Below are 16,328 nucleotides of genomic sequence, written 5' to 3'. Positions count from 1 at the left end.
TGTGGGAAGCAGAGGCAGAGAGAAGAAAGATTGCAGTAGAAAACTGACTTAAGAGTCTGCAAAAGCAATTAAAGTGAAACAAAATGGTTCATGCTTACTGTAGTGGAATTTGTCTCTGCCATGCTTTTAGGCTATGTTTCCACACATTTTTAAGAGCTGTGTGTTTGTCCCTGAATGTTTGTCCATGAATGCTGCATTAACTCTACTACTGAAAGTTATTGCAATTAATTTGGTGAGAAAAAGAGTACAGAAGCTAAAATACCATTTAGGACTCCTTTTTTACTGCATGCACTTGTGGTTAGTTGTAAGTTGAAGACTTCAAAACTGTTACAAACAGGGGTTTTCTATTGTTCCTGTAAGGGCCCTTCTTCTCTCTCACTGGTGGAAAAAGTAAGTTGAGTGCTGGTGTACTCCATTGAAAATGTAGTCTTGAGTGAAACAGAGGAGTCTTGCAATAGCAGAGCAAAGTTTTCTTTCTTCCTTTCTTTCCATTGGTTTAAAAAAGCTAGTGTAAAGCTGAAGCCTCTATAGATTTCTCTGCATTTGAAGTGAGAGTTGTTGAGTGCAGTTCTGCACTTGACATTGGAACAGTACTAATAATACCCGGTGGAAGAGCAGACTTCAGCCATCGGCTGCCTTTTTTTTTTTTTTCTTTCTCAGAACTTTTATCATGAACTACATGATTTGCCTTTAAACATTTTTTTCCAATGAAACCCCATTTCTCTGAAGTGTACAAGACATTTTTTGTAAGTGCATTAATCAACTCTCCAACTATACAACAGATGTATCACTTGGAAATGAAGACCAGAGAGCAAGAGGAATAAAGGTTACACATTTCTCTTCAGACTCAATTTATTGTAAGGTCCCCACTGAAATTGCTGTGCCATGTTATACTTTTTTTTTTTTTACCATATAAAATACTAGTATCGTGAGTGAAAGCTTTTCAAATTAATTTTTTGTTGTACAACTTCTTTGTCTTATGGAAAAGAAGAGGCTTTATGCTGATAGACTTATGTGCATTAGGATTAACTTTTTTTGGGAGGTCTTACCCTCCATTTCCTGACGCTTGCTGAATTTAAGCAACAAGTAACAGGCCAAGAAAAATAAATGGTCATATTTAAACAAAATCCTGCAGTGACTTATAGGTCTTGGCTCTGACTTGGAGCTGTCATCACCACAAGTACTTGTGTTAAAAGGAGGAGATATAAACTGCTGGGTCTGATCAAAGACTCTAAAGCTAATAAACAGGTTTCTTGGTAGGTTGCCAAACCTCTAGAAATGAACTTTCTTTAGATCTTCCGGGGGGGGAAATGGAAAGGAGGCAAGAAAATTATAGTGACTGATGTGTTTGCTGAGGTATGGTAGAGATGAAGCATAAAGAGAATGGGACTTACTGTGTTTTCATGTTTGGCTTTTCTAAAGATCTACAAGTACAAATCACAGAGAACAGAGCTCTTCTCTACAGTTGTGACTTAAGGCTTCACCCCATAGGCTGTGTGTGTATCATTATGTTATACAGACCTCCTAATAGAAATAGAACATTACCTGAGAAAAATGCAGAGGAACCTAGAATAAGCTCTCAAGGAGGTCTGTAGGAGGTTTACATCATACAGTGACAGAAATTAATAATTTTTGAGGGACTTCTATGTAATTTCTTTTTCTTCTGCACATACATGTCTCTGGAGACTTAGTAAAGACAACAGAATTGCACTCCTCTACATCTAAGAGCTTGTTCTTTGTATTTAAGAAATAAATGAAACTGATTGGCCCACCCAAAATTGTGAATGTTGGAAAGCTTTTGGAAACTAACAGAACGTCAAAGCTAAGTCTCATAAAATCAGAATTAAGAGTGAAATTAGATTAGAATGTAACTGTGTTTCTCAATTCTGCTCCGAGTTTCCCCCCACCAAGTCACATCATCTCTAGTTTGTGCATTGCCCACTCTCCCAGAAAATGGTCTGGGTTTCAAAGTCATAAACAGAGATCTCCATTTGCTCCTTCTCAAGCACACCTAAACCTTTTTGGCATCCTCCTTTCCTTCGCTTTTTGTGGGGAGGATATATAACATTTGTTAAAAAAACACTACTACATGTTTTGTGTAAACTGAGCTGAAGAAAGAGCAGTCTTTTGCACCAATTAGTGGAGGCCTGATTCTTGCAGACCTCTCATTTGTTTTCCAGTGTCTTGGTTTTAACTTACATTTAATGGAAGAAAATGCACTCTTACTAGGTGTAATGGTTGTGCAGGAACCCGTCAAAAGCTGCTGAAAATGTCTGGCAGTGTTTGCAGAGTCTGAAATGATAGGTCTGGGTGCAAACTAGCACAATGGTTCCAAGACACTAGTGATACTGCTTTAAATATTTACACTATTGCGACAAATTTGAAAGTGCACGTAAATATTTTGTGAATGCTGTGGCTTAACAGGATTGTTGTGGTGTTTACTTCATGAATCTACAGAGCATGTTTGTCAGGAACTTGGCTCTGTAGACAGTGTATATTATAATCCTGATATTCATTTCTTAGAAACATTTCAGAATATTGCAGCTCCATCAGTCTATATGTGAACTTGTGACATTCTTGCAGGCTGACTCACTTGGTTTAAGCAGGATCAGGAAACAGAGCAGAAAACAGAAAACTTGGATTAAAATAAAAGGAGAAGCCTTCAATGAAAAAGGCTAAAGGGCAAATTTGGGGATGTAGACTGGAATCCAGACTCCAGCGATAAGCTTGAGCTGCAACTAGGGATTTATTTAATGTAATATAGACATTTACAGTGTCAGTATCTGTAGCTAAGATAGTCAGCCTTGGCTGCGTTTCTTTCCATATAATCAATGGAGAGTTATAGGCAGTTTTGGAGTACAATACATATGACCAATCCTAGACTTCTGCTTTGATTTGAAACTGTGCCCTAGACTTCCTGTAATTATAAAAAGATCCTAGATGAATTATCTCAGATGTAAACAAAGTGGACATTCACATCTCATTGACAGAATCTCACCTATACGCAGTTACAGTTTTGTAAAACTATCTTTTGCTCTACCATTGTCCTACTGTTAAGATTAAACAATATTTTGTTTCAAAGATCCTTTTTGGATCCCTGAATCTATCATTACTGACAACTCCCAAAGGGAAAATCCTCAGATACTAATTATGGTCAGGCCTGCTGAGTGATTAAGGCTTGTAATCAGGCACTTGGAATAAGATTAAGCAAATTGCAGCTTTCTTGCTGGGAGAGGTGAATGCCTCAGAAGTTAACACATCCTGATCCAGAGGAACAGATAAGATAGGCACCAAAGCAACAACTTGCTCTGCAGCTATGACAAGTATTTAACTATTTCATTTCTCGTTGACCCCCCGCAAGCGCTCATATTAATTCATAGAATCAAAAAATAATTTAGGTGGGAAGGGACTAGTGGGTATTATAAGGTCCAGCCCCCACTCAATACAGTGGCAGCTTGGAGCAGGTTACTCAAGTCCTTGTCCAGTTTCATTCTGAGTATTCTCAGAGAAGGAGATTCCACATTCTCTTGGGGCAACTGTTGCAACATTTTGCCATCCTTATGGTGAAAAAACCATCCTTACATCTAATAATAATTTTCCTTTTTGCAGCTATGTTGTTGCCTTTCATCCCACCACTGCACAGTTCAGGTAGTCTGATTGCTTTTCCTGATTCTTACCTTAGTAGATCCCACCTTAACCTCCTGCTCTTGAGGCTGAACACACTAGGTGCTCTCACCCTCTCCTCATATGACGTATGCTCCAGTCCTCAAACCACATTGGTAGCTTGCAGTGGACTTGCTCCAGTATGTCAACGTCTTTATTGTTGTAGAGAGTTTAAAACTAGACACAGCACCCCAGATGTGATCTCACAAGTGACACAGAAGGGAAAAGTCACTTCCCAGGCCCTGCTGGCAACACGCTTGCTAATTCAACCCAGGATGTGATTGGTCTTTGTTGCTGTGAGGACACTTTTCTGGCTCATGGTCCCCTTGGTGTTCATCAGGACCCCAAGGTCTTTTTCTGCAGAGCTGCCTTCCGGCAATCAACCCCTAGCCCATACTGCTTCAGGGAGGCTTTCCACCCCAGGTGCAGGACTTGGCCTTTGTTTTTGTTGTACTTCATGAGGTTGCTGTCAGCCCATATCTCCAGCCTGTTGAGTCCCTCAGTGGCCCTACGCTCCAGGATACCAAACTCTCTGCCTCATTAAGTATTGATCACACACTTTCTGAGAGTGCACTCTGTCTTGTTGTGTGGGTCGCTAATAAAGCCATTGAATATTGTTGGCCCCAGTATTGATCCTTGGGGGATACCATGAGTAACCAGACACCAGCTGTGCAGTGGTATGGCTGATCATAGTGCTTGTAGCCTAGCAGCCTGGCCACATTTCTGCCTAACTTACAGTCCACTTATCCAAGCCGTCTTTCCAGTTTGGCTTGACAATATTGAAAGACTTACTAAAATCAAGGTATCTGTAGCAGGAGCCTGCTAAGGTGTCACCTGTGTTGGTCTGTCCTCTGATCCTTGCTCATAAGCTCATGGCTGGTGTCTCATGAGTTCCCAGGCAAACCTCCCTGCATTCAACCAACTTCTTTGCCTAAAAAGTGTATTTTCCTCCTTGCCCAGCCTTTCTGAAGAGCTCCTATTCACTCATTGCAGCACTGCTGCTGCACAAACTACCACATCTGTGGTGTGCTCCACCACCTCTGTGTAGTCACAATGAGCTCACAGATCTGCAGCTCTGTGTGGCCTTCTAAGTCGTCTTTTTTTTTTCCCCGTGCTGTATGCATTTGGCTACAGGTACTTGAGGGAGTCCTCAGTGAAGCTGCTTTCACAGGAGAAGTGTGAGGGCCTCCGCTGTCATGCTGGCCACCAGGCATTTCCTCACTTCCTCACATGTGTCACTTCTCATCAGGCTTTGATTACTATCCCATACTGAACATTGTTTGAGGACATCATTGCTAGATTAGCAAGCTTGTTAGTAGAGACGCTCTTGCTCCACTTTGTCAGATGGATCCTCTCTCTCTCTCCAGCTGGACTTACCTTAGTTACAGAGACATAAATTATGAAGACCCACATTAGATTTTCTGAAGTAACAGGTGAAAATCTTTGTGCACAATGGGAAAGGCTAGCAATGAGGGGAAGTAGGAACTTATGAATAGGTGAACCTTTGTTAACGCATGGCTGGATCTTATTTTCCTGAAATGGTTTTTGAGCTATTTGAAATACAGAAGATGTTTGCCTAAGATAAGATCAGCTAGTACAGGGATTTAATGGCCTCAGAAATCTTGAAGAAATGCATTCTGTGTTATTCTGTTTTCCATCTTCTGCCACTTTTCATGGTTCGCTTTTCTCTGTCTCTTCCTCAAACAGATGTAGCAGACAAACTATATCTAAACCTAATGGGATTTGAAAACTGTCTGGTATGTCTACTTCTGACTCAAAATGAGATCGCTACAAGAACCTGGAGTGTTTTGTGGATAAATATTATGTGGAAATAGATCAACATACAAGCTTTTTCCCTGTCTTATCGAGTGCCCGACTATCTGGTGACAAAGGTTACTTCTGTGGAAAGGAAATATTTATCCTCAATGTTGCCAGTCTAGAGCATAGCTGACCAGAACGACATTTCTTTTTCATTCTGCTTGATGCTCCTTCTGTGTCATACGAAGCCACTAAACACCATCTCCACATTAGGCAAAATGGGGAGATTTGTGCCCGGATCTCCCTCCTATGTGTGGATCCATTCCATTGAAAGTGATATGTGTCTATGACAGTTTTCAGCATGGGAGAAAACAACATTCTACCGAAAATGTGCTCATCACCAGCTATTAGACGGGGAGGGTGGACATCTCCACGGGAACTGCTGTTTCTCCTCTCTCTGTTGACTTTGGGGATGAATCATCAGCAAACACTGGGATTGGAATTTGAGCAGAACGACTGCAACGTTTCATAAAGTCTGACAGATATTTGGTATTAGAGAGACTGGATGATTACTACACAACTTCAGGCAACCAAGGGTTTGTATATGTATATCTCATGAGACAGTTATTTTCCTGTTCACTTCTTAGAAACAGCATGATAAAAGTGTCAGACCAGTAATGAAAAGACTACCATGTGAAGAAGTAGACCAATCACACTCAGCTTTGCTTTTTACTCCAAGGCAAGGTAATATCTTTCTGTTTTGCTGTCATTGAGCAGCTGCCAGGTAATTCTAACTCTGAGCACACCATACAGGAAATAAGTAGAAATGAAGATGAAGAAGCAATTAAATGACCTTCTCTGCTACAATCCACTGTCTAAAAGCTTCTAGTATACCCAGTATCTAAGGCAGAAGAGATCAGAACTGTACTGAGTCTCACAGTGAGAGGCAGATACATCGACATTTCACTGAGACATATGCTGCTGACTTGCTCTTACCATAGAAAGAAAGAAAAACTGCATATGGAAAGTTTCAATGACCAAGTCCTAGGTAGAAGAAGCTGCAAAAAAAAAAAAAAAGTGTCCCCTCACTTTAAAGACATATATATCTCTAATGCTGTTTGCAAAAATCCTAACTCAAATAACATAGCTTAGTAGTGAATCAAATCATATTTAACTGGAAGATTGTTCCTAGAAGTTTGCTTGTAATGTCTCAAAATAAGTGAGATAACAGTAAAAGATATAGTCATATTTCTCTCCCTCATGGAAAATCAGACGTACTCACGTCAGGTCCAGCCTAATAATATCTGAAGAAAACTTTTAAGCAGTCCTAAAATCTGGAAATGTGTTGAGGTGGGAGTTTTTTCTGTATCAGCCAGTAACTTTTTGTCTAACTAGTTTTTCTTCTTTAATTTTTTTTCTGCTCATTTATTTTGTCCGGAATAGATCTAGATACACAAAGCCAGAGGAAATCAATGGGAATTAAAGAGAAATTTGATTGCTGAGAACAGAGTGAATACAGCTTAAGGCTGATCTCCAAAAATCTTTCAGGATGGGTTGGCTAACGGAAATATTATCTGTTAGTGTTTCTGTCTCGCTCATCATCTATTATGAATCTGTTGCAGATTGTGAAAACCTTAAGGAGGGGATCATGCAATTTAGACTTTCTGTCCAGCATAATATTAGACCTAGAATTTGACTGTGTCCTTTGGATGCTACTTCAAGACAAGAAATATTGTTGGCTGTCTTCTTCATGGCTCTTTGAGTTTAGAAAATAATGACATGAGAGGAAATGGAAAAGAAAACTTCTCCAAAATTTCTCCAAGAAAATACACTTAGTTGCAGGAGCGGGGGGCAGTGTTGATGTATTGTGTTTTCTGATATGACCTATTCAAGGCTTTTTGCTTGTATAATTTAAGAATGCAATGTCTTGAAGAATGCATTGGGTTTTTTGTGTGTTTGGTTTTTTTGTTGTGGTTCTTTTTTCCCCTGCTGTATTTCAAATGTCTGCCTAATTGAGCACAGCTGTGCAGTGGCGCAAAACTAACCAGGAAATGAGCATTTTGATAATTTCACATTTCTAAAGCACCTCTTAAACATCTAGTGTGAAAATAGCAGCCGCAATACCTTCAGAGATCAACAACACTGAAGCAGATTTATCATACTGAGCTGTCTCCTGCAGGCAATTAGAAAAATCTACTTTCAAGACAAATCAGTAAAGGTTCCCTCAACTGTAACTGTCTTGTAACATCAACAAAATATGTGTGGAATAGAGACAAACTTTTCCAGGCTGCTCCAAGAATGAATTCTTGTTTTTTCACTGGTCTACTGCCAATGAAGTCTTCGTATTTTTTATTTCACAACAATCATCTCTACATCAGTTTTCCATTTGGGACTGTGGCCAGTGGAAAACTATATAGACTTATGAAATACTCTGAAGTAATTCATAATGTGTTGCTTTTTGTGAACATCCTGTTTGTGATTTCAGGTTTCGTCTTTACTTGTTAAAGAGCTGATTCCTCACTGAGCCATATCCTCAGAGGATATAAAATGGTCTGACTGAGTGCACGGCTATAAGTCTGTTGAGTCACTCCTTTCTAAAAAAAAGATTTGTTTAAAAATTGTTTTTCTTTCTGATTCAGATTCAAAACTAGAAGGGAGGACATCAATTCCTGAACATGAGTTTTAAGCAGGGTCAGAAATCTCACACTTGTGTGAGCCCAGACTTTGGCATTCCTGATTCTTGGCTGAACTCTAGCCCCGAGCTGAACCCCAACTGCCTGGTACAGAAACCCTGGTCTTGCCTTTGAATTTGGTCTTGATGTGAACAGTCTCTTCCAAACATCTCGATTCCCTCTGTCCTTATTTTGTAGTTCAGTAGTGTTTCTCACATGCCACTAGTCTTTGAAGGCACACTGTCACCAAAAGTGGGTACTAGAATACAAAGACAGCTCTTCATGCTTTCATCAGGGTCAAATGCCTGCTTTGGAGTTCTGGTTTTCCCTCTTTACTCAAGTATAGTCAGATGCCACTTGTAAGGAACTTTGGATGCATTCAGGTTTCCATAACCAGACCTTTCAGTCTTCTGAGGAGATTTAAGTCACGGTAGGCCTTTCACTAACCTATTATACTCACATACATCTTATCTGCTTTGAGTGACATTATACCAATAAAAATTGGCTTTCTGGATTGATTTGAGGTATAGAGATAAATCAGGCTGAGTTCCTTTAGCTACCCACCTGTGCAAAAGTTGCTCTGGGTAGGCCACTAAATGAACTGCTACCTTTTTAATCTGTGTATTCCAAAACAAATACAGCTCTGGAATTTGAATGTGTTTTTTAGTGCACAACATCTAAGAAACAAGAATAACGTCACTGGTGTGGAAAAGAATGTGCTTGCAGTACAGCATCTTTTATCTTACATCACTGTATACCAATCTACAATTGTTGTTTGTTAAATAGTCTTTGTACTTTATTTGGTTTATTTCTGGTTCAGTGGTCCGAATGAGATATTTTTTCTTTTATTTTGATGAAGGAAAGTATGATGCCATTATAGGAAGGCTTGATTTTTGGAGTCTTTCAGTTATACAAAGCTTCCTGGGATGGCCATGGAGGACACTCATTTATGCTTTTAAACGAAAGTAGAAAGGCTGGGTTAAAAGTAACCTGTGAATGCAAAGTGAACATTTACGGTTGTTTTCCCCAGGTAAGACACAGAGTTTTATCTCATGATGTCATCTCCCAGCAACTGTTAGGAAGCTTGTGACAGTGATTTAGAATTATGTTTTGTTTTTCTATTAGCCTTTTCCCTCCTTTCTTTTTTTTTTCTTAATTTTTCCTCAGTCTCATTTCTGAGACCCAAACCAAACCAATTACAGTTCATAAATAAATAAATAGGACTATGTAAGAATTTTAAAAATAAAAAAATCTTTGCCAACGTTGATGCTTCTCAAGGGAAACAAGTTTTCTTGGTTTTAATGAAACCTATTTTCCTATGAGAAAATGTCAGTTACCTATAGTGGCAGCTAAGAATCAAAACTTTATACTCTATTACTTTTACAACCTCAAAAGGAAGATTTCATTTTTCAGTAAGAAAACCAGCATAAAATTCTTAATCAATACATCTATATCTTACCCAATGTCTCTCCAAACTCACTGAAACCATTAGGCTCTTCATGATGACCATCCTTAGACTCATTATAGATTGAATTGGGCAATAACTTTCACTGTTGCATGACCTTGTTAGCAGCATTTATTGCCTGAGCAGCAATTGATAGAAGCTTTCTCTGGATATTTCAAGACTCATAAGATGTTGCAACTTTAATTAACAAATTTAATTAATATATGGCAGTTTGAATTTCTTCTGTTTCCTCTAATCTTGTGCATAGCATAGCTTAAAAACCTGTTGCTTGGACCTAAGAGAGGTCCCTTACAGAGGGGCTATGGTGCCAGGCAAACCACTACGGTTATGGAAGATAGTCAGTATTTCTCAAGGCCAAATCCAAATTAATTATTATCTTTTAATACAGTTTGCTTTTCTGCTGTGAATATTTTATAATGCAGATAGTTAGTCATGTCCCATGATGCCTATACAGTCTGGGGATTAGGAAACATAACTTGCTCAAGGTTTTGGGTTGTTTTTTTTTTTTGTTGTTGTTGGTTTTTATCACGTACTTTTTTTTCAGTGTAGGTATTATTAGCCTTTTCCTTTATATCTAAACCAGTACATGCCATCTTCATTTTCTTCCAGTTTTAAAGAACACTTTTCCCTTCAGAAATGCCCCTCCTTCATCTACTGCACATTGATCTGAGTACTACAATAATTACAAAGTTCTCACACTTTAAACGTTGAGATTGTTGTGCATTGTATTGGCCACCAAACTGAAAAAAAGGAGTGGGATAATAAAATGAAATTCTAAAGAAATATTTTTTATTTTCGAGAATGTAACAAGGAGTTGTGGGATTACGAGATATCTCTTAAAGCAGGAAAGTCAGATTAAGAAATTATTTTTAATTATTAAAGGGTTTGTTCTTATGTCTGTGAAATAATTAAACAAGTCAAAGGAGGGGTAGCAGTTGAATTAATACTGCTTAGCATTAGTATCGCACTTCAAAGCTCTCAAAAAAAAAAAATGAATTAATTGAGTTCAGTGTGTAACTCCCAAGAAATTATTTCCTCAGCATGTACAGCCTTTTCTTTCCGCTCTGAGACTATCCACAGACAACTCTTATTTCTCCTAATGCATTTATTGCTCATATTATTGTGATAATTTTTGTACCAATGGTATGAAAATATACTAATATATCAAATGCCAAGTAACGGAAATCAGTGGTGTTGATCATGGGGTAGACCCTCCATTCTATAACTGATAGCAATGGGCAGACTTTAAAGAAATCATTGCAGTTTTGAATCCATGAGGAAGGAATATTGAATCAGCAGGGATTTTTATTTATTTATTTATTTATTAAACAATAAGGTTTTATTTCTGGTTTATGTGTTTTCCCTTGTTGTTCTAATCCTCGTCTTTCCCTTATGATGAGTTTTCACAATCATTAATGCTGATTTGTGTGCTTCTGGGTGATCAGGAGGTATGTCTGTTGTCGTCAATTCACACTTAGGTATTTGATGGCATTCTGAATAGAAGGTGCCAAATTAATGTATAGCAATGTTAATTTACTCTCTGTTTGACAGAAGGCATGCTGCCTCAACTCCCAGGTGGCCCTCTGTCCAGCCTCATGCTCTTTTTTCCTGGTTCACTCTGAGATACCTACCATATGACTTTGCAGACACCACTAGAGCTCTTCTCTGATTTTCTTTTTTTTTTTTGGTGTCAGCTAGAACATCAGCTAACAGCCTTATGAAAAGTGCTTCTTTATGCCTCTTATAGGCCAGCCTGCCATTAGGACTGAAAGAGCAGCACGCAATCACTGTTTCTCCAGGGCAGCTGGGGTGATACAGCAGGATGCACAAGCACCCGCATTAGGGCTCTTTGAGCTTGGAGGGAATTTGGAAGGTCTGCACAAACTCCATAAAGTCAGAAGTGGAACAGGAGGAAAAGGGAGGTGAAGAAAAGCTAGCTGCATAGCTCACAAATCTAAATGATGAATGAGTCTTCGCAATAATTCTTACCGATCTAAGTGAGTGGTCTCTCTGGTGTTGCAAATGTGACAGGATTGCCCACGAGCAGAGAAATTAATCATGGGGAAGACAATGTTTATGGAGATCTGTACTAAGAAGCAAAGTCAATAATTATTTAGGTGATTGTTTTTGGCTCACCTGCCTTTAATTCATGCTTGTTTCAGTTTGCCTTCCTAATGTAAGGAAGAGTAGAAATGCCAGAATCGGAGTATTCCTGATTAAATAATTTGTCCAAGGTCATACAAAGACTCAAAAGCAAATACAATACTGGAAATATCAGGTGTCTTGGTTCTGCCACGCAGGTTAAACAGTCTGGTTTGTCAGTAAAGGGTACGGCTACTAAATGAAAGCCAGCAATGTTCTCCTTTAAACTGTCCCAATGCTTGGAGGGGAACAGAATTAGCAGTTTATGATATAAAGGTTTTCAAAATACTAGTTATGGAAGTGATTGTGACAATCCTGAGATGCAGCAAAACAGGACTTAACGTTGGTCACAGAGTTACATGGAGGAGCACTGGGAAGCATCATACAGTAAATTCCAATATAAGGGGATATGGGGACAATAGCGAAATGTGCAGAAAATATCAGAGTTGTGTTTTTCTTAAGAATAGACAAGTCATTTAGTCATTTAAGGCATGCCTGTGTAAAGTTCAACCCTTTGATATAGTTTACAAATAAGGCTAAGGCCAAAAATTCACTGAATGTCTTCCAATGAAACATACCTCTCTTTTATTTTGAAGACTGTGGGTAGTAAAAGTTAATCTCTTAAGAACACACTTGATTTCTTACTTGATTTCTGACTAATTGCAAATTATACTTAATCCAGTCACAGCAGTAGCAACAGTTACAGTCCAAACTACCTAATTTTCATAGAATAGGAATTGTTAAAATTAAAAAAAAAAACTAAAACAGTTAACATTTTTAGGTACTCACATGCATGGTCCCTGTGAGCACGTAATGCCTGTCCCTTTTTCTGGTATTATGTTCACCCCACCACTGTTCCCCTGGGGCCCAAGGTTAATGGAGCCAGTGCGGTCTTCCTTGAGAAGGAGGAGGAGGAAGGGAGTAGGATTTCTGGGGAGGTGCCAGTGTCCTGAGTTCTCAGGGACATGATATAGGTGATATAGACAGTGAGATTGCTTCCTTTTCAATCCAAGTCTGCTATTTTATATACAGTAACACACAGTACACTCTGCTCTTCTTTCCATTGGTCCTCAAATGGTGTTACAGGTGGATTTACTATCAATGGTGTGTTTTATACAAGTTAAACACTTGTTCTTTATTCTTTGTTATGCTTAAAACCAGCTTAACATTTTTTCCAAGGTTTAAATCTTTTGATGATTAATAATTGAGAACTGATTAATTATTTACAGTGTCCTGTTCCCACACTTGCAAGGACTCTGCTACAGTCCTATGCCTGCACTCGTCTACAACACATCATTATTCTAGGGTCACCAATACTCCTTTGTGTACTGAATAACTGGTGGTTATTACTATCGATTGGTTACAAAAATGTGTATCAGAACTATCATAGCAATAGACATTGCAGCATACAATCATAAAAATCTAAATGAAAGCTAAAAAAAATAGGTAGTAGTTGCCTAGTAGCTAGAAAATTGCTGTTAGCTAAACAAGCTAAAAAAAAGAACCAGGCAGGCCAAGACAAATCAAGTATGACAATTTCTGAGGCTTTGCAGTATTAAAACTGCCTGTGGCCTGTCACTACCGACAGTAATAATGTGTTATTTGGATCATGAAGCTACAACACCCAAACACATACATAAATGCGCAGACATAAGCACACCCGCATATATTTGCACCTCATGAAGTCATGAAGTATTCTCCTAGTCCCTGTTGCCAGTGGACTGCAATTGGTAAATAAAGCACAAGAACTTTCACCCAGAAATTCACATCAGAATTTTCAGTTGGAGAAAATTATAGATTTTTGAGTTTGCTACATATGCTCAAATTGCAAGGAAAAAAATGCCTTTGGATTTCTGGATCACTGTCTCCTGTGTCTAACAGGTATTATGTTGGACCACAAACCTTTTTAAATCCACTGCAAGTCTTAAGTTAAACTCAAACTCTTTGCGATCTTTTCTCAAAAGATCTTTTCTCATTGTTACCGTACACCAATAAAAAGGTTATTTTCTGGTACATCTAAAACCAAATCGTGAGTCTGATAGTAATGAGGTTGAATAGATTGCAATTACATTTTTTAAGAGGAAGAATTAAACCTCATCTTAAATTTTTAATGTCTGTGGATTACATTGTATATAGCAAAAAAATGGTCATAAAGTGGGCTCCTCATAAAACAAGTTTTATGGTATATGAAAAGGGAATATTTCTCCCTGAAAAAGAACACTTCCAATTAGTTAAGCCAGAGATGAATGGACCCATTACATGGAAGAGGCTGGAGAGGATTTGTAGTCTTCAACCAATGGCAAGAACAAAAATAATCATCTGCCAAAACCATCTTCAAAGAACAAAGAGCTAATGTATTTTCTGACCTGAAATGACAGTTTACTGTACATTATTCAGCCTTTTTCCACCTGTCTTGATTTTTATGTGAAGAAATATAAATATAAATATGATTTTCCTCAGTTTTGCTGGCGAGGTTTAAGGAATGACTGATAAACCCTTGAGCAGCCTAACTAAAGTTATAAGTTTGGCTGACAAAAGTAATAGCACTAATACTAGATAGCTGGAGTAACCCATGGGCATAATACCAGAGAATGTTTTAATTTCAGAAGTAGAAAGACATATAATCAACATAGTAGATGGACTGAAACCTTGCTGTCAGTTTTTAAGATGCAGTTAGTTGTAGAAGAGGAATCCCAATGAGATGAGTATGTTTCTTTTGGAGCATCTTATGTACCAGTCCTGGGCTTTGTTGATTTAATTTCAAAATCAGCAGTCTTGAAGAAAATGTAACATAAGTACAAATGAAGTGTGTAAATTACACAGATATTGTGAAATTGGAAAATAATGATAAATAATGGTCTGCTTGGTTATCTGAACCCGAGTGCTACGTGACAGTGAAATGCAAAATCACACATAGAAATTAGGAACATAAGCTATAACTACAGGAGAGAATGATACACTTCAAAGCAGGAATGATGCAAAAGATTTGGAGGAGGGGTGATAGTAGCTCACCAGTTGGTCAGAAAAGCCCGACGATGAAATGTAGTCAGCTAGCTGATGCACTAGGGAATGCCGCTTAAAGAGGAAATGATATCATCATCCCATGGTGTACAGTCCCCCTGTCTGATGTCTAGAGTGAAAAAAGGGAGGGTAAGCTAGATAAAGATGAAGAAAAAAAGCTGAAGGACTAAAGAGGAGGAAAAACACATCTTAGAGACAGACTCTTCAGGTGCTTCATCAATGTAACATGTCAAAGGTAAGGCTAAAGGGTGACTTCCTCCAAAACTTTTTTTAAGTGCCTTGAAGTCTAGGAAGTGGAAATCTGGTATTAGAGACTTCTTCCACCTGGCTGGAAGAGATGTGACAATGGCTGGTAGCTAAAACCAGAGAGGTGCAGCAAAAATAAAATGCACATTTATAACAGTAAAGATAATGAATCCTCAGACCTGCGCAGTGGGATGTAATTGCCATCACTAGGAATTTGAAGCCATGACAGGTTATTAATGTAAGGAAGGTGTTATTTTACCCAGGGGCTCAGGCTAGATGATCACCATGCTCCATTTTGGCTATTTATTGTATAAGTCTTTGGAAGTTAAAGAAATGTTAATTCATGTAGTAAAAGCTTCCTTTTCAAAGTGTTTATAAATCACCAAAGGTAAATTGATGCAAAGAAAAGATAAGAAAAAGCAAATAATTCTTTTGAAACAATCTATATACCTTATGTAAACAGATGATTATAATGCCTTTATGGTGTTTCAGTTTCATTAATCCTCATTCGTCGTGTTCTTTCAACCACTTTCAGAGCTCTTCCAGCTCTTTCAGAGTCACAACAACTTCTGGAAGCATCCCGGAATCACTATTTCTGCTTTTCTGTTACCAAGAGCACAGGTGACTTCAGACACCCTCCTGTGATATTTGCCCCCGACTGAAATGGTGTTATTAGTTTAAAGGTGCGTCAGTATATGCAATGGTCACATCCAATGGCAAAAATGTAATTCCTAACTTAAAAAAAATAAAATCAAAAGTAATAATATTTAAAAAAATCCTGACAAAGTCTGTTTTCCTTTTCTGATGAATGCCCTATTTAAAGGAACCAGCTTAGCTGGTAGCTGTTTTTCAGCTACTGAAAACTACCGCTGATCCAACAAAAACTACACGGGGATCTGTGTTTGCTTTGGGAAACAATTTCTGTTGGAAAAATAGAAACATTTGAAATATTTCATTTTCTTCTTGAAAGACAACTTCATTTCTAAAGTGAAGTAGACAGACTACAAACCTTTTTTTTAAAGGATTTGAAAGGCTCCTTTTAAAAAAGGGATTCAAACACCCAGAAATAAAACAAGCTTATGTTGTGCGTTCATAGAAAATTGGCACAAGCCTAAGTCACTTTGTTCCTGTATTTCATTTTTATAAAGGAGCTAAATGTATTTGTTTATTATTTTTTAAGTTTGGCCATGGACAAGAACAAAAGATTTTGTTTCCATTACTTTATTCTCAATACCTTGTGAAAATACACCTTGTGGTTTACGGAAGATGCCTTATATTTTGTGATTTGCAATTAGTCCCACCCAGTGGGACAAATAGGTGATCATTTAACTCCATTTAAGAGTGCAGTTCCACCAAGGAAC

Source organism: Chroicocephalus ridibundus, chromosome 2 (genome assembly GCF_963924245.1).
Source record: "Chroicocephalus ridibundus chromosome 2, bChrRid1.1, whole genome shotgun sequence".
In the NCBI taxonomy this organism is placed as follows: Eukaryota; Metazoa; Chordata; class Aves; order Charadriiformes; family Laridae; genus Chroicocephalus; species Chroicocephalus ridibundus.
The sequence above is the reverse complement of the archived record's forward strand: the minus strand, read 5'-3'. Positions refer to the sequence as shown.